This window comes from Nomia melanderi, chromosome 13 (assembly GCF_051020985.1).
Source record: "Nomia melanderi isolate GNS246 chromosome 13, iyNomMela1, whole genome shotgun sequence".
NCBI classification, from domain to species: Eukaryota; Metazoa; Arthropoda; class Insecta; order Hymenoptera; family Halictidae; genus Nomia; species Nomia melanderi.
Genome location: NC_135011.1, coordinates 8840241 through 8861030, shown reverse-complemented (window position 1 = coordinate 8861030; position 20790 = coordinate 8840241). Strand labels below are relative to the sequence as shown.

Genomic DNA, 20790 nt, shown 5'->3' with positions numbered 1-20790 from the left:
TGTTCCATACAAATATTAAATATTTCTATACTTGACTCAAATTTAAAATTTTCCATTTACCAAAATTCTTCTTTTATCTTGCTAAAAAAATGATTCGAGATATTCTCAATTGAAATTCTTAACAATTAATAAAACCTAGACATTAAAACGAATTAACCCAATGTTATTCTATTTATTCAACCAACAATCCCTCTATTTTATTAAACCATAATACCAATATTACTTCTTCACACTCGAAAGTCCTTTTGCTATATGAACATATGATTATCCAACGAAGTATTGATTAAATTAAAGAGAAATACAACCCAAACATCCATTTCCGTACTTCATATCTAACTACATTACACAAAATACGATATTAAACATAAAATTGCATAATCTGCAGTATCAAGCCAGATGGCAACTTTACGTCGTTTCTCCGCTACAAAGGGTTAATATAAACTGCATTGCATCGCCACATTAATTTCATTCGCCGCGTACACTTTCACAAGCATCCATGCTCGAAATAACTCGTTGACAAATGAAGACAATGCGATCAATAAGTTTCTTGCAAAATAAATGAATACTGCAGCGCGTGCACGTGTCATTGAGCTCGCACCTGCCGCGAGTCCTCCAGAGGCTCCTGTCCAGCTCGTTTGGATTCCTCACGGGTGCTCCGGCGATCGCCGACTCGCTTCTATTTTTGCGTGTTATCTGCGCTGATAAGATGCGCGCAGCTGCTTTCGGTCGGATAATAGTCGGCCGGGGAGACAAACACGCTCGGTATCGCTCGTTGCACGCGAAACGCATCGGCCGCTGCAAATTGCCGAGACAAGCGGCGCGCAGTGGTTCTAGAGCGTATAATTAGCAGGGGAAAAGTCGAAAATTGCAGGTAGAAGAATATAAGCATCGGTAAGTGTTTTGTCTACACCCAATTCTGTTTTTACAGGACAGACATGTTTCATGTAGAAAAGATTCGTGTAAAATAGTACACCGTACTTGTAAGATAATAGAGATCGGTTGCGGAATTAACCCCTTGTTTTAGGATATCGTGATGAAGATTTCAAATAGAATTTAAGTGACGTAAATATTATTCAATTTGCTTGAATGCGAAGTATGCATTATTGTTCTGTAATCAGCGATTATACCTTAGACCGCGTGTTGATGTAGACTATGACTGGAATTTTCTCTTCTTTTCAATAAATTATTAGTACCAAAGGAGTTAGATCGATCACAGAGCACAAGAGATAAAATAATAAGATAGACTGTATGAAAATTCAGGTTAGAATTTGGGTGATTCTGTGAAAAGAAAATTCATTTTTACTAATTTGTGTGAGAAGAAACAGATGATTCATGTTTTATTGAAATCGTGTGAAAATTAAAATGGGTTTACTATGTACGATATTTAATGGTAGAACTACGGAGTAATTAGAATGGTTTGTTTAGAATTTCCCATAAAAATTTGAAGAGAATATTTAAAATCTTAGGAACTTAATCTCTTCAAATTTGAGACACCTCTTATTATTGTATTATATTAGTATGTAATATTAATAATCATGAAATAAACATATTAAAATGGATCATTTTGTCTTGCTTATTAATTCTAATGTTAAACGCGTAACACCTTCTGATGTTAGAGTAATCGACAACTAAAATTTTCTTAGTTACGAAAGTTACAAACTTTTTAAATACAAATTACTACAACTTTAAATATTTATGAACGTTATTAATGTGTTTTAAGTAAAACTACTATAATCATAACGATTTAATTTTTCTTGAATGCAAAAACACATAGAAAATAGTATTTTTATGAATGAAATAATTATTTTGGAATTTACCCTCCTCAATCGACAATCTAGACCATGCTGCAACACAGACGCAGCCCGCGAGCGATAAAATTCGCTGTTCCTCTGAAAAAATATTAACGTTCGCTTCATACGTCTCGCTATTCATTTGTGCAACGTTCGCCATAGTTACAATATTTCATTCGACGCAACGTATCTCTTTTATCAAATATTTAAAAAAAATGTTACGTAGGAAATCTCGTTAAATTTCTGGGTATTGCGTCGGTGCGTTGCGGTTTTAAATAAAAATGTACGTAAAGGTAATTTAGTTTTTCCACGCAGCCCGACGTTCGTCGTAAATATGTAACTTTTGTGACAGACGTGTTAACGCGTCCAAGGACGAATTATTTTTCTTCTGTTTTTGAACAGAGAGAGAAGGAGAGAGATGAGTTTTGCTTTTGATTACTCGTACCGCGTACGATTAAAATGGATGAGACTTAAGGGATATAAAAATGCAAATAAAGGTGGATATAATAAAATATGTAATACGAATTTTGGTTTTGATTACTTATACTTTGTGCAGTTCCAGGTAAATGAGAAGCAGAATAAACAGGAGCAGACGAAAATAATTAGGAACATAATAAGAAGAATATTTATATGCATATGTAATCATTGGGTTTACTGTAAAATTAAAATTAAATGTACACACACCAAGAGGGAAGTAATCCTGCAGTGAAAATGTGGAGTTGGTTCTATTAATTAGTGTGTTACAATTATTTATGCAAATTCTGTTTTTCATAGACGATTTCACGAGAAACTGGAAATTTCGCGATGTATGAAATATGTAATATTATAATTCAAGTGTTCGTTAAGTTGTAAATGATGTAAACACTGATTATTCTTGTTTCGTTCTTCTAATTATGAAATCATGTATTCAAATCATTTGATAAAAAAGTATTGTTTTTCTATGCGTATCGAAGACGTAGAAATAACAAGTTATGGAAGAAGAATAAGGAATAAGAGTTCAATTATTAAGTGCTATTCACCCTCACTCATTCCATGCTTAAATCCAACATATTTTATTTCTTTCTGTCCATATCCTCCTAACGACTTTTTCTGTGAACTCAGATACTTAATTTTTCTTGAACTACTTTCATAAATTGTATTACATTCACATCATATATAATTGATCAAAACATTTATACATTAACCCATTGCACTCGACTTATTTTCAATGATGTTGGATGTAAACTTGTATTTATTTTCAGGGAAATGAATCAAAGTAATTTACAGTAGAATGCAACGTTTTATATTTATTTTATTTATAATTATCATCGTAAGATTTAATTTTTATAATCTTTTAAAGCATGGTACTTTTTCAAGTACCACAAATAAAGTATAACAGATTTGTATTGTCATCCCCAGCCTGATTTACGAGTGCAAAGAGTTAATAAAGCACCGCATATATCTAAGCTTCTCTTTACAAAACAAATCAACGAACAAACAAAATGGAAATCCAGGAAAGAAACATTCCAAAATGGAAATCCAGAACACCAAATTTCCACAAAAACGAACTGAAGTTAAACTGAAATGCATTCGAATAAATCCATTACGTATCAGAGCGACGTAATTTCGTTTCCTCGCGCGTTAAATCGAAATCGTGCTCGAAACGTCTAAGGAAAACTATTTTTATTAGCTTCGATACTTGAAGAACATCTCCGTGGATTTCTAATTTTCATAGAATTCCTCTCGAGGTCGATAAACCGCAGGGAAACGTGTTAAAGCTCGCGACACCTAAACGCAATTAAATCCGACCGATCGAGTGCCTAAATCACCGCGAGTCCTCCAATTAGGCAGAATGTATTTATCAAAGGGCGCGGGACACGAGACGCGCATTAATCTTCTAATCCAGACAACGGCGCGATACAAATATCGGTACAAAGAGGACGCGGGTGCTTCTCACTTAATCGTAATTAAGCGCTGCGTCGTCGTCCCGATCGATCTGGCACGCGGTGCAGATGCGACTGGCCTGAACCCTGCTAATGCAATTAATTCGATCGAGTCCTTTCAAGGACGTACAGTTTGCTTAGGAGACCAGTTAGGAATTTCAAGGCTTTCGGCGCGGCTTACGAAAGCTGTTGGAAAAATTTGCAAGTTTCGATTAATCTATTACGTTGAAATAACGTGTTATGCACGTCGTTTTTCTCTATTCTGAAATTACCAACGTGTTATACACGTCGATAGTTTTGCTGCATTATATAGATTATTTTGAAATTAATCAGTCTGTGAAAAATTATTAATCTTGACTATATGAATTAGTTGTAATTAAGTCTCTTTTTATTAGAGAAATCTTAAATTAATCGTTACTGAGGTTTCTATGAAAATCAAATATTGAAACGAATCAGAGTTATGATATATTCATTTCTTGTGATTAAGTAAGATTTAGTTAGAAAATGAAATGAATGGAGATTGGCATTGAAAAATTGAAACTGAAGGAGGGAAAATGAGAGTAAAATCATCGGCTAATTAAAGCATGAAATTGGAAAACTAGGAATTTTTTTATTCATACTACATAAGGGAATATTAAAATATTCAGATATTAATACGTTATAATATTCAAACATTAAAACACTATAATATTAAAATATCGAAAAAATGTGACAAAGAAAATCATTTTAAGAGCAAAAATATGATTTCAAAAGTTATACAGTTTTAATAATAATTTCATAGGAATTTGAGCAAAGATTCCTTTCTCAACCGTGTAAAAAAACGTTTCTCGCGTGCAACAAGCAACTGAAACAAGATTGCATTTTAGTGGCTGTCTAAAAATAGCATTGCGTTAAGATTGTTGATTGGCGGAGTCACCAACGCGTACAAAGGGATATGCAACTTTGCACTCTGCTCTTATCCAATCTGCATCGTGGCTAATCTCCCGCGATTGCACTCGCGTGCATCCTACAGAAACTATCGCGATAACCCGGCCCCGTACCGTCGCGACGACGTGCATTTCGATTTTAACCTTTGGACCAACGGTTTAACAAAGAAGCGAGCACTGGGCGAACGAACGCGCGTATGAGAACAGCTTTGGTTCACTTTCACCTACGCGGGTTCGATGCACTCGAGAGCGCAATTGCAACGGCACGGTGTACACGTCGATGCAGGTCGACAGTGCCGCAGAGAATAATCGTTGGCTGATTTTATATTATATTTCAAAGAAAAAGTTAATTACTTCTTTAATGGTTTCTGACGTTCACCGTGTACTTTCGCTAGAAAGGATATTCATGGTTGAATGATTGATTTTCATGAAGTTCTGCACGCTGATTATAATACGAGAACTAATTTACCATTATGGTGGTTCAGAAATTGTATGAAAGTCTAATGTGTTTATTTAGATTTATAGCCTGTTCAGCTCAATTGCATGAAACAACAATTAAAATTTTTATAAAAGTAAGTTTTTAGATACGGTGATCTTAAAATTAGGAGTCATACTTTTAACATAAATTTCTGCAGTTCTACGTGAAATAAAATCTTATTTTTATGAAGAATTTCAATATGTGAAAAGTAATATAAACCTTTTATGGAATATCTTAATAATTTCGTATTCAAAAAACAAAATTACTGATTTAGGTGACTATGAAATTTATTTTGACTGTGAAACTGATTATAGTGCCAAAGCACTTGAACGATGTTTACCTCTCTGTGTTTGAAATAAATGTTATTAATAATCGTTTTAACATCAGCAAATGGTGGAAAGTATTTTTAGCATGAATCGATACCAAAATTGTAAAATATCCTCTTATATGAAAGAACAAAAAAACAATTAACCCTTTGCACTCTGTAGGCTCCAATATTGCACCAGTTATAATATTAAATATTTTAATGAATCTTAAAGAAACTACACTAAAATTATTATATTCTCTACACATCCAAATTTTCTACTAAGAAGGAAAATAAAAGACCGAAGAAATGTTACAGCATTTCTCATTTTCGCTAGGAATACTATAAAAATTAGTTGCAGTTGCTGATAGATTACAAAACAACCTGGAGTGCTAAGGGTTGAAGAAATTGATTTAGCAATTCGCAAAATGAATTATAAATCAATTAAAGTCTCGATAGATGCACTCTTATAGTTTCTATACAGGAATTTCAAAAAGTCAGTTCAACTAATCGGTAGTTTGTGTTAAGGTGAAATTTATATGATGAATTCTAGGTTCGATACGTTAATTCTGGATTGGTATACCGAGAACTCTGTGAAACAACGATGCGAGAATTACGGAAAAAGATCGGAAATGATTGTCGGTTGGTTCGTAGGCGCGTGCAAATGCGTGGAAAGAGCAACGAGAGGCTCACCGGGCAATATCACGTGCCGCGCGCACGCTCGGCTGACTCTTCTAACGCCTTACAGGCTTATGCAATTGAGTCTCGTTCGAGCTTTTAAGTCTCGTCCTCGTAAGCCGATCGGCAATCACGGAGAACTGTTTTGCTTCGCCACGCCATTATCCGCCTCTGTACGTGGCCGAGGAATAATATCATTTATTCCGGTGCAAGGTGTTCGATCGTCGATTCTGCTTTTTCGGTGGCATCCGCGAGAACTGTCATTTATTCGGCCCTATCCTCTTTTTCTTTTAACATTAAGTATAAAGATTTATTTACGAATATATACAGTATTTCGATTTTCCTGGGATCGGTTCTCGGCGCGCCCGTTGTCGATCAATCTCTCGAAGACTCTCCTTTGTCCTTCGTTTAATACTAAAACCAGCGAGCAGTTAAATTGACTTTTTGAAATTCCGCTATAAAAACTTCAAGAGTGGATGCATTAAAAATTTAATTGATTTACAATTTAATTTGTGTATTACTGAATCAATTTCTATAATTTTTCAGAGGAGTATGTGTTATTTTTTTAATTATTTCAAGAAAAGGACATCAAGAATGAATTAATTAGACCCACTTGGTAGTTTTAGTGTTAATCAATCATCCCTTAACGACCACTATGTTTGCACTTAGCACTCGATTTATTTTCAATGTTGTTGGCTGTAAGCTGGTATTTATTCTTAGGGAAATGAATTAAAATCATTTACAGCATTAACATTCAACGTTTTATATTTATTTTATTTATTATTATCATTATAAGATTAGTTTGTATAATCTTTTAAAGCGTGGCACTTTTTCAAGTGCTACAAATAAAGTATAAGAAATTTGTAATGTCATCGGCAGCATGACATACGAGTGCAAAGGGTTAAACCATCTTCGGGTCGTAAGGGTTCATTCATCCATGCGTAACATTAGTTTCAAGGTATAGCAACAATATTTTCGAGAGTGCTTTTGCAAAATGTGTTGATTTTCTTATGAAATCTGAAATAATTAACTGGCAATTTAACTTTGGTTACAGCTAGATGAGAAGTTAAATGAGGTTCTTGGAAATCTGGATCAAAATTCAAGTACCATCATTCAAGGAGTAAAGTACTAAAGTAATTTGAATATTTTTCACCAACTCGTTATGTTTGAACGGGGTCAGCATTGTTTCATTTTTGAGATTGTTGTTTTTAGTATATCTTGACCCATAGGGTACAAGCAACAATCCTTTTTTTTAGCGAATACTGGTGATTGAAGACTATGGGAAATTAGGTGACCACTTACTATCTGTGAAATATAATATAACAATAATACGAAATATAAACAGTATAGTAAAACTTTAAGAATAATTACAGGTGTCTTATATTATGTAGTAAATTAAACATTACTTGATAATTGGGATCATTTGAACTCTACCTTTTTGAAGCTTCACATAATTAACTAATTGTTCTTAATATATGCAACAAATATGATAACATCTCTTGAAGAAATACTTTTATGAAAAATAACACATTTGACATGTGGGAATACGAATGGGTCTGGGAATCATTGACTTCGAATTCGTAAAAAAATATTAGCTTTTCAAGGGTTAAAAAAGTGATAAAGGTAAACAGCATAAACCACCATTAAAAATCCAGGAGAACATAACAACACCTTATTACGTTCGCTTTTGTAACAGCACAGTGGAAGAACACTGAAATGACATTGGCCAACAGACTTAATTGATGGTTAAAGAGTACTCGTCAATGGAACAATATATAGCTACTCGTTACGCTGCAATTGGCGCTGCAGACTATACCCAAGTCAGCAAAATAGCTCATTAAACACTGTATTTTGATTAATAATACAATAAAAATATTCCTTTCCGTTTACTTATCTTTATTTTATATTGAGCAGCACCAACAACTAAAGTTCTCAAATAGAATTAATCCCTTGGTCGACTGCAGTCGCCAAAATTATTTTAAATGATCCACAAAGAACACGAAACTATTTTATGAATAAGATCAAATCAAATATAAGTCTATAAAAGTATGGTGAAATTATTTAACAAAATGAATTTAAAAAAATACATCTGTTCGAAGACGATGAAGAGTATTTCTTCTCAATTTTGAAGATGTCCAAAGAAACGTCTTTTATAAGTGCTTTAAATTTTTATTAAATCATAGAAATTAATATAAATTTATTTTACACATAGTTTAGGTTGATAAACGTTGAATAGAAATTTGTTTGGAGAAGTTTATATGTTGAAATAGAATTTTTTCTGTTCTTTTGGAAGGAGTCGACTTGAATTTTCGTGAGCGAGTCGAACAGCATTTGAAACCATTAAACATGGCTTCACTTAATATTCGCTAATGAATAATGTATTCAGTTAATGACAGGCACTTCGAGTATCTTTTCGATCTGCGCACGCGAATACGTTATTCTTTCTGTTTCTTCGGTTATTTCTACGACAGCGGGCACCATGGTTTCGCAGAAAGCTTACACCTGAAACTTTAGCGACCGTTAACGTGGAGTAAGTATTAATTTGTCGCCCGATATGACTCAGCTGCGCAATAAAGGAATACATTCCATGACTCATAGGATTTTACGATGAAACAATCCAGTGTTTTCCGATAAAGATTACCTTGCAACCCCGATACTCGTAAAGAACTCTAACTATTTAATCGCTTTGAAATGACGGAGGACTCGATATTGCAGAACCACAAAATTGTGGATTAAATGATTATACGTGCTGAGATTCTATAGTCTTTAATTATTTCCTTAGGAAGCTTACGATTTTATAAATACGCCATGAATACTAAATTATCTTTTATTCTGATAACTATTTAACTGTTTTTAACTTTATTTGTTCAGAATTTAGATTTGGTAACTGGTGATAGAAAAATCGTACTTTGATAACTATTTCATTTTATATTTTGATATAATAATTACTAAGTGCTTGTAAGCTTCCAACGCGAGTCGCTAGAAATTCTGTACTTTCAATATCATTTATAATATATCCAGATTTATATTTTCATACTTGATAGACGATTTATTATCAAATAATAAATGTTATATGATTATTAAATATGTTATAACATCAATGTTTAAAACATAATAATTTCCAGAAAATTACTCATCTAGTACAAAATTAAGAACCTATTTCAAATAATCTCTAATACAAATAAACATAAATATCTCAAATCTCAAAATTACAACCCAAATTAACAACACAACACAACTCTAAAATACTTATCATACTCATTCAGCAACCTTCAACTTCAAAATCTTCAACCCAAAGATACCCAAGACACAAAGAAATCCCTAAACAATACCATTTACTCAACCATCCCTGAACTCCCACAATTACAATCTAAATCAATAACACAGCACAACTCTAAAACACCTATCATACTCATTCAGCAACCTTCAACTACAAAATCTCAACCCAAAGATGCTCAAGACAAAGAATTTCGCAAACCAATACAATTTTTCCAACCCTTCCCGAACTCGCAAAACTGCAATCTAAATTAATAACACACTACCACAACTCTAAACCACATACCCATTCAACAACTTTAAGCTGCAAAATCTCCAACTCATAAATACTCAAGACACAATGAATCCCCTAAACAATACAATTTACTCAGACGTTCCTGAACTCCCAAAATTACAACATAAATCAACAACATGCAATAACTCTAAAACAGCTATTATACCCATTCAACAACCTCGACTACAAAATCTCCAACCCACAGATACTCAAGATACAAATCCCCCAAACAATACAATTTTCCCAATCAAAAATCGAGAAGACCATTCTCGAAAGACACCTCCATCAGAAACCAAGACGTCCCTGAACTCCGTCGTTCAACGACGAATAGGTCGTCGACTCGCGTAAAATTTGTAGCGAGCGGGATTCCCGTTTATCGGGTGGAGAAGGAAATATTCTCCCATAGAATAAACGCCGGTGGCAAAACGAAGTCCAAGCCCGTCGAAGGAACGAGTCTCTTCAAACAGCAGCGTCGTTCCGCGAACAGCGCGTCGCTTGAAAAACACTGCGCGCATTGAATAAAAAGACAATCGGTATCGATCAATCGAGCGACGCCGGCACCGGGGTTATTCGATGGAAACGGAGCTCGAGCTCGAGGCTCTCCGTTTCTCGATCGAGCAACCGCGACTGAGATAGAGAGAGACAGAGCCAGAGAGAGGAGCTGGGGATTGTTTTTGCCCATTATAATGTTGACGCGTTGAACGACACTTCGCGGTTTCGGACCCGCTATCGCGGCCAATTATACGGAAACGACGGGGGAGGGAAAAGTACGCCGCAAACGCTCCCTCTTCTTCTCCCCGCTGCGCTCTCATCATCTGGTAACGTTTCATGGCTGACCGATGGCGACCGCGTAGCCTCCGACGATTTCTTTGTCGGAGATCCTGCGATGCAGAAAAACTTTGTCTGATGGAAGATGATTCGTGGTGTTTATTCGATTACTGTTATGTTTGATGGGAATATTAGAGTTGTAAAAAGCTAAATTCTTCGAAGATTTAGGGCTGAATTTTAACACTAAGATCACCGAGCGGATAGAATGACTAATTTCTAATTTTCTCTAAAAATTAGAATATGTCTCCTGAGATTCTACGGCTCGCCAAGTCTTTTTTTTATTGTATATTCGAAGTTGCATCAACAGAGGCAAACGATATTAACCCTTTGCACTCCAGAAGTTTTTCATTGGAAATATTCAACATTTTCTAATCAGACACTAACGACATTCTTTCAAACTGACTTGACGAGAAATCGCACATAAATTGAAGAACGAAACTATTTTCTTTCAATGTTTGACATATCGATGCATTGTACAAAGTTTAATATTAAATATCGCACTTTACAATTTTGCTACGTCAAATCAATTGCCGACTGACAGGCGCCTACGGAGTGCAAAGGGTTAAAATTAATTATGAATAATTTAATATCATAGTTCTTGAGTTACAGTAGTGTTATATACTTATGTCATGAAGTATTTCCATTCGACATCAGTATTCTTCTTGCAATTCTTTTCAAACGATTTGGAAGCTTCAATTACCGATGACCACTGTGTTAATCTTAAGACTGATTCTTCGAAGCTTCGAAGGACTCAATCCTAAAGTTTTGAAAAATCATTATACTCGAAGAATAAAACAATTTGCATTCTTATATAGTTATATGGGACTTGGTAACAAGTTTAATAAAATATCTAAGAAAAATTAGTAAACAAGAATTTGTACTCTACAAGACGTCGCAGCTGAAGAAGTCGTCGAAAACGTTCACCTTTCGAGAGTTAATAGTCCAACTGAAACGGTTCGAGTAGATCTGATCGTTGAACCGTTCCGCAAAACCGTGAACTTAGTTACCAGTCGTGACCAAGAGCAGTTTCCTTCGAACGTTAAAAAACCAAGGTAAGAAAGTTCATTGTTCGTCAGGCGTAAGTTTCGGAAAGGAAATGAACGATAAGAAGTTTGAAATCGTCGGCGGTACCCGATTAAATAATAACATTATCCGATAAAGAAGCAAGGGGACATTTTTTTAACGTTGAGTTACGTTGCACTACCTCGTTAGGAAATTTCGTTCTACCTTCGAACGACCCAAGTTATCACGACTGTTTGATATTTCTTTGGCAGCCGGATACTGATTGGCAATCGTGCGACTAAAGGTTTTACGCGCGTAGAGTGTTTACGAGCAAGTGTAATGTAACAAAAGAACCGATATAACAAAGGTAACTTAATTAGACGTTTATATCAGTTTCAATAAGGCTGACTGAATCGTAACCGATTCTGTGAAACTTTTCACACGCGAAGCAGGTGTGCAGACAAGTTCTATTTTAATAATGAACTGTGGAAGGAATCTATGATTAGATAGAGATTTACAAAGAGATAATAACGTTTCTTAATTTGTATTTGATTATGAGTACAATGGTGAAAGAATGTGATATGATTAGGTTTTCTTGCTTCATTGAACGAATCAAGTTATCGCGTAAAATAGTATCTTTACCATTTTGTCAATCGATATTTCATTCCAGTGATAAAGAAAATGTAAAAACAAAAAGTTTGAACAGTTCAAACGTAGTTTTCCACGATTTCATTACTGTTGTAATTAGTAAAAGTTTCAGAACTTTAATTCAAATCGATAAATAATTACAAAATTGAAATAGTAATATCGAATGACTCGATTCACCTAACACTGATTCATTATTCATCTTGATTCAAGCAAATGAATAAATCGGAAATCGACAGGATTTAATTAAAACACCTAATCCATAATCAGAAAACTAATTCACTAGAAATCGAAGAAGAATCGATCTGCACGCGAAGCCAGCCAATCGAGATGACAACGTCGAATTAGCCGAACGTTTCGTGTCACTGGTTTACTGCATTAACAGTCCGTGCATCGATAATTTATGATCGACACCACCTAGATCCCATGCAAATTACGATGTAATCGTAATTCGACGTCGACGAGTCGCATTATTGATTCATGACAACGGAATTGCCCCCTAATGATCCTCCATCCGACTTCCCGTCCGCATTACCCGGATCACTTCTTTATTTCCGGTTTCGGGGATCGCGCGCCGGGTATATATTTAAATTTCGGGAAATCGTCCAACGAATTTTGCAGTGCTGCGACCGATTCACCGAACCCTCATGAAAATTCATATTTTTCAGACACGAATTTGCATCGCTGGGAACTTTATATTCAATTAAAATCTTGAATCCCGTGCTTCAATTTTTTCCCGCGCAAATTGAAGTTCTACTCGATTCCCATTTTTGTGGAACACCTAACTACATTTGAACTTCGAATTTCTCGTTTTTCCGATAAAATTTTCGCTGCGACCGAATGCAGCAGGATTTTATGCGTCTACAACATACACGAGTTTTACATATTGCATATATTTTAAAAAAATACGTTTGATTCGTGAATTTTAATGAGCTTTTCATTTCACTCGGTGTACAGTGGAATCCTTAATAAAGTATACTAATTTCTGCTCGACTCCGGTTTCTCTAAACTGGAGCGCAAATACGAGGAAAATTTGAAAAGTTTCTCGGCCTAACAATGAAAGCACGCAACTTTTAGTTTGAAATTACTTTGATCTTTCGATATGGTCTCCCTGAATTTCGCTGTACTTCATTCGGCAATGCTCTAGTTCTTCCACGTCATTCTTTTATCATGCATTAATATTTCAAATATTACCTCCACATTTCATTCATAAGTTAGAACTTTTCAATACAACCTCCCGTAGAACTTTTCAATAAAACTTTAAAAACGACTCAAACTATTCAATAAATCTTATCAACATTTCCATAAACATTCACAATCTAGTAAACAACAATCACAAATTCCAATATAATCCTTGTCCACACAAATCTATCCTCAAAACAATACGAATTACTTAATCAGAACAATAAATTCGATCAAAATAATATGAGAATAATAAATATTTATACAATAATTCATCAGTCGCTAAATACCGATAAATCAAAATAAATTATTATCGACAACAGCAAATATATAAATGCACCGATGACCCACAACGATTTAACAAAGCATTGATCAGAACTCGCGTCAAACGCGATACGATGTACGCGAAAGATTTCGTTCGCCGATATCTGAACGTAATATTTCATTAAAGAGGTAATAACATCTCTGCCACTTATCCGTGATCAGTGTCAAACAAAAATGTGCAAAAAGGAAATGGTAGTGGAACTATGAAATCCCTCTGTCCCTCTTTCTCCCCCGATGGCTCGCTCCCACCCCCTGTTATAATATACGATGCAGATCGCGAGGCACGTCCATCTCGACTGGCAGGATGATCGAGATCGCTGGTCGACTCGAAAATCAATTATTCGTCGGTGCACCGAAAATGCACATCAATCTTGTCATGACCGCTCGTTTGCTTCTCTTCAGCGGCGCACATAGTTGCACAATCGGCCCTCTGTATTGGTGTACCTTTTCAAGTGGATCAGTTAACGGTGGCTGATGAGAACCGTGATGGATGACTGGATCCCCCTTTTTTAAGAATATTCCACGCGATCGTGTGTGGAAAAAAAATATATATATATTATATATATACATAATATATAATATACACCGCTAGTCAAAAGTTTGGGACCACTACACGGGTCACGGAAAATGCCGCCATTTTGTAAACACAGCTTCTGCTAGAGAATTTTTATGTATAATAACGGAATACAGGTATGTCTATACGTATTAGGCAAATATAAAAATTGAGAAAAGCAATATATAAATATTTCTATAAATTTATTTCAATTAATGGATAATTTAAAACTTGTGTTATGGAACATGCAAGTGACTTGAAGGTTTTGAATGACAGAGTACTTATATGGAACATGCGAAATTTATAGAACGCTCTACAAAAGAAAGTTCTAGTGATTTTCAATTTATTTTCAAATCTCTGGCTTGTATTGTCAATTGCGAGACATTTTAATTGGCAGACTGCTAATAACACATATTTACCGTATCAAGAAATAGAAAACTGTTTTTAAGACTGTTTTAATTGCACTGTTTCAATATTTTTACCATAATAATTTATATTTCACTTATATCTACATCGAAAATGGCTAACACAATAAAATATCGAATATACTTAAACTCCATCCATTTTCTAATTCAGTGCCAGTGTTACAAACAAAGAAACCAATGTTATTCCATACTCCACTCACCATAAATCTCCGAAAACAATCTCACTTCACATAAAGATTTCAAATGTATTAATCCCAATGACAAACACTAATATTCCTTCACATAAACTGCATCACTCTAGACCTCCAGATCCAGTGAAATAAAAGACCGAATCCGTGCCATTTATCTAACCGACCCATACAACACCTGATCCACAGAAAAAGATGGATTAAACAAAGCTCCCGCAGGAAACGTTGATATCGGATAGGGGCCGATCTTCGTTCCTCGTCAAATATTAAACGTCGGACCCGTGGCAATTTGCAGAAACCCGTAATTTCCCCCATGAAAATTCCTGCAAAGCGGCTCCTCTCGTTCTATTCGCGATTGGGGGTGGGACTGGAAGGGCGGCGCGCGCGGAGGAGGGCGAAGGGCAGAGAATACCTGATAAACCGTACTCAATATCCAACCAATCCGGGGTGAAACGCGCGTTACGTGGATCCGCGCGCATGCTGCGCTCGCGTGGCCGCATTCATATTTAAATTCAATTTCGTCTAGACGCGCCGGCTCCGAATAAAGGCCGGCAAAGTGTCACTGGCCCGGGGAGAACTTTGACGAATGAATAACGGTGCGCCAAAGAATTCCCCCCCTCCGCCACCTTTATGAATTAACCAGGCAACGACGACTTATGCTCGGACCTCAACGGATCCTCTGGAAACCCGTTGAAAACGGGCCGCGCGTTGAATAATGTTCTCCCCCGGTATATAGAACGCCGGCAGAGGATCTTCAACGGGGGCTCCTGGCACTCTGTGATCTTCGAAGTGCCATCGATTTGGCTGGCAATCTCTACTCGGGAAGAGGGAAATCGTCGGGTAGTTTAATGAATCATCGGTTCTTTTATTGTTTGCTGTTGTGTCGAGTTGTTGAGTTGACTGTTAACGCATTGACTGCCAGGTCGGACACCGATGACCGGAGTTTACAAATTACTTGATAATAATTATAATTTGTCAGATAACTAATGTCGAATGAGAATGTTCAATAGCGTAAATTACTAGATGACAGTGTAACGTAAGCATTAAGATACCAAATAATAGGTAACTGTTCTTCTTTATCTTTGCTACGACAGAATAAGCGATACACAATACTCTGAAGGTTTCCGTAACAATCAACGTGTTAATAACAGGTTGAGGATTTTAAGTATTTTGTGAAATATTGCTTGTTCTTTCGGAACGAAGGCGTATGTCATTGGAATTGGTCGTTAACGCTATAACTACCAAACAGGTAAAAGTTCCTGGTTTCTTCTTCTTCAAATACTAAAACGATAACAAATTAAGAAATCGTTTTCGTCATACGCGAACGGAATTATAAATCAGTCGAAATCTCATTAGATGCATTTTTAATGTTTCTATGAAGAAATTAAGGAAGGCAGTTCGATTGCTCGGAAGTTTCAGTGTTAATAGACTGGTATCATGGTTCTTGAGTTATACTATTATTTAGTTATTTGTGTTATTGATTCGATCTCGGTTTTCTTTGTGTAGTGAAACTATTTATTTTCAAGATCATTTCGAATATTCAATGCTTTTCACATATCAATAATTATGAAATAGAAAAATCTAAAAATCAGTCATCATAACTGGTACAGTAGTTCTAATTAATCGATTGCTGACAGTTCCCTGTATCATTCCGTATATTATCTATAGCAATTCCCTTTCTCATTCTCGTAGAGTCGCACTTCGTTCTCAAAGACCACGAGTATTTAGGTGGTTTACAATTCTTACCGCGAGCGGTAAAAAATGCTTAATCAACGGAGTAACCCCTCTTAGCGCGACAGTTTTATCGCGAACGTTGGTCTAAGGGAGTCGATTCGGTATTGTTTATGTCTACTTTAGCAGATTAAAACTCACGCGACGTTCCTCGCACGAAGACACCAACGCGTACAAACTACCCTCGAGGAAACTGTCATGTAAATGAACGGTATATAACAACGGTATTGTCACTCTTTAATTTCCTTAAATGAACAAAAGTTGTCGGCTGGCTAATAGTTTTAATAGCGCCCGTGAAATTATCTTCAATAAGTTGGAACTCTAACATTTAATTGAAACTCCGACTTTTTCTTTGTGATCAGCCGGCGAATTATAACGTCAATAGTTTTATGCTGAGCGCTCTGTAATTTCCATTGCCGACGAAGGTGATTTCACTGACGACCCAAGGAAATACGAAATCAAATTCTTTCACGTGAACGAGACAATTTACTGACGAAAGACTGACTAACGTGATTTACGATTGAATGAATCGAATGAACTCGTAACAGATTATTGTGTATCGAAGAATTTTAAATTATCGAAGACAAACTAGATTTAGGACAAACTATGTTCATTTCTGCTAGAGATAAATATACTTTGTCTAATGTGCATGTTATTAAAATCCTGTTTGATACGATTCTGTTATATAATATACAATTTAATGCGCAAGAATCTAAATTGTCTTCGCAGCATTAAATCAGAATCGATATTCCATCCGTTGATTACATGAATTTTAATAAGCAAACACTGAGATTATGATTGGAATAATTACGTATCCATAAATTTAGTAGAACGATGGGGTATAATATTCATTAACTGGATAATTGATAATTTATCTAAAATAATATATTACCGAATACTTTAAAAAAGAAGTTTACAAAAATCCTTAACCTTTCAATCCCTTCAACACATTCATCCATCAGGAAAATAACAAACTTAATTAATAACTCAAACGTTAACCATTTGAGTATTGAGAAGAGCGATAACACTTTTATTTATCAGTATCAATTATAATTTTCTTATTATTCCTTTCAAGAAATAAATCAAAGTAAATTCATACATGCTATTTTTTGATATTTCTTTTGTAATAACACAATATTTCTGATCCAATTAGATAACTGCCCTTATAAATTTTTTTTCATACACGCCTAATTACTTCCGTATTTTTTATATACATCCACAAAATCCGTTAAACACTCAAACGGTTAAATAAATTTTCGAACTTGATTATGCTAAAAATAATATTCATCGAGGTAGTATTTTGTTTGTTTAATTCTGGGACACCCTGTATATTCCGTTCTTGCTTACCCGAAAATTTCTCGCTCGGTTCTGTGTCCGGTGTTCCTGTTCCATTTTTCACACGAGAGATAAGACCCAATCCAATTGGCACGGACGTGTTCCCTGACCCACCCCCTAACCCCGGCCAGCCGACCTCTACCCCCGACTCTCATGACTTATAGAAGCTTTATAATTTACGGTATTACGACATTACGGAATTCTTATGGGCGAATATATGCGGGAGCTATATCTAGTTCGGTGTTCCCGGGCTAGAGAGCTGGCAGAAAGGTTCGTCCCGACATAGAAATCAAGGTCTGCATTAAAGCAGTAACTTACGGTAATACTTCTTTCCGGCAGCGATATTTCTCTGGCAACGTGGCCCCCACATTTAACTTTATTAAACGAACTGAACCTATCGCGACTTCCTTTTTTACCAGCTTCAAAGCATGGTTTGCTCGGATATCCATATTCCAGTTGCGCGAGTAGCAGGTTCGTAGTATTTTTAGTACCAAAGTGTTCACTGCGATGTTGTCTACAGATTCTAAATTACTTTCCATAGATTATATGTATAGAAAGAAGTATTAGTTTTTACTGTAGTAGATTTTATATGCATAAAGGGTGAAGCATTTACTGAATTTTAAGGTGAATATTTAAGATTCGAATGCATAACGCATAGAATATTAAACGTTCGGTTAATTAAACAAAAGTTTGGTGAATGTAGGAAAAATATATAATAATAAGCAAATACTTTTGTAATTTCAAGACTGTTATTTGTTTATCTTCAGAGTTTTTAGCATTTACTGTTTATTATTAGTAAAATATTATGCATAAGAAATCTGGCATTTGTTATTGTTTATACTTAATGCTTATAAGTATTTACTGTTCTTATATATGCGATTTAGTCAAACAAATTAGTATACAGAATAATGTATAATTACAATTCTTAAAACAAAATGTTCGTAGAAACCAAGAGAGATTCTTAAAGGACCTCACGGGTTTCTATTGTTATCCTAATTTTTTTTCTACTACTTACATATATTTTTACAAATATTTATTTCCACTTTGAATGCTCAGGATTAAACAAAATCGATTTTATTTATTCCAGTGAATTTATATAACTCTTTCCATTAAACACTGAAACAAACTCAAGAAGAGATAATATATTATCACAAAATAACAACAAAACAATAATACCATGAAACTTAAAATATCTACGAAAAATATGAAAAATATAAGAAAATCTCTTTTAAAAACTTTCATTCGTAACCAAATAAACAACAATAATAATAATAATAAAAAATATCAGAAACACCCAATCGGAATAGTAACAATAACATCTAAACCTCCATGTATTAAAAATCAACATTTTCTGGGCAACAGAATTGCTCGTTTTATCGCTAGCTACGATCCTGCTCGGGGGATGAAAAAGAGAATCTCATTAGAAAAATGGTGGTACTGTTCGTGCAGAAGAAACGAAGCAATCCACTAATTCCGCGAGCGTTTGGAACGCGATAAGCAGAAAACCACCGGCAGAAACGGCGACTCATCCGCCGTTTCTTGCCAGCGTTGCTAAGTAATAGCTTAACATCCCGATACGCTGTTCATCCCCGAAACGATCCTATTATTTTCGTTCCGAGCGTCGAGAGAAGCGGAAATATCGAAGGCGTCGTGCAGGACGTCTTCCACGGAGTCCGGAAACAGAACACTGCACCGGGCAACATCTGTCTGCGACGTTGCAACCCTTGCACCGCCATTCTACACCCCGGGATAATCGATGCTTTCGATACTGTCCGTTAACACTTATGCGCTAGAGTGGATTGCACGATATGTCACCTCTGGTGCCGGGCAAATTTTTAGAATTTTAGGAATAACGGATACAGTGAGTCATAAGAGTATTCGTACCTCCTGATCTGTCGATTTTAAATGATCGATGAATGTCTACGATGAAAATGTCAAAATTTTTATGAATAGGAATGTATGTCGGAATTACGAAGCTATCAAACTTATATAAACTTTATTGTAAAACAATGTGTTAATGTAACAAAGATGTAATTTTTCGTGAATAAACAAAATTGGTCTGACGAGAGTTTTCGTGTCTATACAAGTTATACTAAAAACGTAATTGATGTATTAATAATTGATATTTGGTTGAGCCTTTTTTGCATTTTATGATACTTTTGAAACGAATCTGGCTTGTGAGACGAATTTCGATACCAAACCCAGTGATAATGAAATTTATTCTGAATATAAACAATCAAGAACCAACGAAATACTTTAACCCTTTGCACTTCAGAGGTGCCTTTCAGTCGCCATACGATTTGATAGATCAAAATGATCAAATTTAATATTCAATATTAAGTTTTGTATAACGTATATATTAGTATGTGAGATGCTAAAATCAAATACTTTCGTTCCTTAATTTATATGTGATTCTTTCTTAAGTAGATTTCAAAGAATGTCGTCTATATCTCGTCAAATGATATTACGTATTTGGTGAAATACTTTTGGAGTGCAAAGGGTTAATGATAAAATCGGAAGAAATGAAAACAGTTAATCGAATTGGCCAATCGACTCACATCTCACTGCGTTGCATTCTATTCTGTTTGCTTTCTTTGTCACGCGGCTCGGCCAATTACGTCGATCGTTGTTCTATAGCTATCGACGCGAGCCTCCTCAGTGGAAGAGTCCCCTTGCCCCCGTGACTGTTTAGCTTTTAGGATTGACTCGGGAAGTGAGATCTGCACAGTGGTTAACCCTTTGCACTCCAGAGACGCCTCTCCGTCGCCAATTGATTTGATACGACAACATCGTAGAGTATGACATTTACTATTAAACTTTGTACAATGCGTCAATATGTGAAATATTGAAATAAAATAGTTTTGTTCCTCAATTTATGTACGATTTCCCGTCAAGTTAGTTCCAAAAAATATCGTCTGTATCTCATTAG

At 35.4% G+C, this 20790-nt stretch overlaps 1 protein-coding gene and 1 long non-coding RNA gene across 8 annotated transcripts in view; one reads left to right on the top strand and one right to left on the bottom strand.

The window, feature by feature from the left end:
* Mxd (MAX dimerization protein) overlaps positions 1-20790 on the bottom strand; it is a 376159-nt gene that overhangs the window by 189755 nt on the left and 165614 nt on the right. The window lies entirely within an intron of this gene.
* On the top strand, positions 748-2642 carry LOC116432298 (uncharacterized). Its single transcript, XR_004236105.1, has 3 exons — positions 748-891; positions 2193-2287; positions 2347-2642. It is a non-coding gene; the product is annotated as an uncharacterized LOC116432298 (long non-coding RNA).